This window comes from Palaemon carinicauda, chromosome 5 (assembly GCF_036898095.1).
Source record: "Palaemon carinicauda isolate YSFRI2023 chromosome 5, ASM3689809v2, whole genome shotgun sequence".
Taxonomy (NCBI): Eukaryota; Metazoa; Arthropoda; class Malacostraca; order Decapoda; family Palaemonidae; genus Palaemon; species Palaemon carinicauda.
Genome location: NC_090729.1, coordinates 137,562,702 through 137,565,201, shown reverse-complemented (window position 1 = coordinate 137,565,201; position 2,500 = coordinate 137,562,702). Strand labels below are relative to the sequence as shown.

The following is a 2,500-nucleotide window of genomic DNA, read 5'->3' as shown; positions in this document are numbered from 1 at the left end:
TATCGCTTCATCATCCTTTATATTTATCAACTGTTTCCAACCGTGCTGTCAAATATTTCTTACCTTTTTCACTGACTAGGTTTTTATTGAGGGGACACTATCAGGGATTGAATTTTTTTTAAACCAAGTAAATAAGTAAGTAAGTAAGTAAGTAAGTAAGTAAGTAAGTAAGTAATAATAATAATAATAATAATAATAGTAATAGTAATAATAATAATAATAATAATAATTATTATAATAGTAATAATTATAATAATTATTATGATAATTACTGTGATAATAATAATAATGATAATAATAATAATAATAATAATAATAATAATAATAATAATAATTATAAATTAGGACTCTTGACATTCTGTCCAGTTTGCTTGCCACTATGATTAAAGTGGAAATGATTGTATTTTTTAACTGATCTCAGTCAGTAGAGACTAAGTATGATAACCTTTATAAAGCATTTGAGTGCAATGGATTGATAAAAAAAATAAGAATAAAACTTGAAAATGAAAAATGGTATTCATGGATATCTTACAATAATCATGGCAAAGCATTTAATGCAATATGTAACATCAATAACACTAAAATTAATGACTTGAATATCATAGGTGCTTTTTGTGATAATGTACCAAAGGATTTGGATGTGTTTAGACCTCCCAACTAGTTTGAAAAAGATGATTTAACTATGCTTTCCCAAAGAAAGCCAAAACTACCAATGCAGCTTGTTGGAGCCTAAATGAAGTACAGGGAATTATTCTAAAATTTGCAAACTAATTCAGAAAAAGGTAGGAATCATTGCACTCAATGATAAATCTCTCTTTGGAAAAAATAGCTTCCGCATCCATGTCAAATCATGCATGCATTCGGTAATACTGTCTAATCTCAAAAGAAGTAGTGATGATGATATGGTAGGTGTCAGACCTTTGCTAAATTTTAGTTAGACAAGGAGAGAGGTCTTCAATAAAGACCTGTATAAATTTACTTAAGAGGAAATACAGGCCATGTGTCCATTAATAGGGTATAAAAGGCATAAAATTCCTGGGACATCAATGGTTATCCTTACTTTCCAGGATGATGATGTGCCTTTCCATATTGTTATTGAAAATGAAAGAATTAAAGTTTGACCTTTCAAACTGAAGACACTACAATTTTTCAATTGTTTCAGATTGGGACTCCCTTCTAAAGTTTGCAAACGTGAAAAAATGTGTAGCATTTGTTCCAGACCTTACCATGGAAAATGTACACTTGAGGCCAGGTGTTTGAACTGTAACTAATATCATAAATACACTGGTTGGAACTGCGAGCTTTATAGGTTGGAAGAGGCTGCCCTCAACAAATCCAGTGTAGAACACATAAGTGTGGGATATGTCAAAAAACTATTGAATAAAACAAACAGCTATACCAAGGGATTAAAATTAGGAGGAAATATACCACAGTACACATCAAACTCACCTCGTACTACCAGTAGTTCTAAGAAAAGAATTAAGTGCTGTGAGACGAGGTAAGCATAATGCCTTCTTAGGCTTTGTCACAGTGTATTAAAACAGGCATTGCCAATCTCTGTACAACCTTCGTCCCCCATTACCAACAATAGTACAAACCTCTCTCAGGCTCTGTCCTTGCCTGATTTGATGGAGGTTCCACTTAAAAACAACTAACCGGTGCACCTGTAATTGAGAAGGTGCAAAAACCTGGTGGCTCACCAGCTATTAACCCTTTTACCCCCAAAGGACGTACTGGTTCGTTTCACAAAACTCATCCCTTTACCCCCATGGACGTACCGGTACGTCCTTGCAAAAAAATGCTATAAAAATTATTTTTTTCATATTTTTGATAATTTTTTGAGAAAATTCAGGCATTTTCCAAGAGAATGAGACCAACCTGACCTCTCTATGACAAAAATTAAGGCTGTTAGAGCAATTTAAAAAAAATATACTGCAAAATGTGCTGGGGAAAAAATAACCTCTTGGGGGTTAAGGGTTGGAAATTTCCAAAGAGCCCGGGGGTAAAAGGGTTAATCGAAAAAGAGAGAGACCTCCATCGCTCTCACCCTCTTCCATAAGAAACATTAATGTTAGCGATCAAATAAATTTTATGTTTTGCCCGTTAATGTTTCTGATCAACTAAAAGGCAACCTGAATTGATTAGAAATTCAAGGTGTTGTCCACCATCCCCCTCAACAGTTAGATCAAAAGGACACAAAGAAAAATTCAACTGTAAAACCCAATAAATGAAGACCCTTTCTAAAGAAAGCTTTGGGAAATGGTTTTAGATAAAAAATTACCAATGCGAAGACTTCCTTCAGGGTGTCTGCCAAAAAAATAAACCATAGTTTTTTCATCTATTTTGTAATATAATTATCAAGGTTTAAGGGCTAAATATGAAAAACTTAAGCTCCTCATTCATAAGCACTCCCCTATAATTGTATGTCTACAGGAGAGCAAGCTCGTTGCTACTACTCCTTGTCCTTGAGATGTGTTAGCTTTAGGATACCATATGATTA

At 33.4% G+C, this 2,500-nt stretch overlaps 1 protein-coding gene across 1 annotated transcript in view; it reads left to right on the top strand.

The window, feature by feature from the left end:
• Nucleotides 1-2,500, top strand: part of LOC137641162 (lysosomal acid glucosylceramidase-like) — a 358,339-nt gene that overhangs the window by 33,896 nt on the left and 321,943 nt on the right. The window lies entirely within an intron of this gene.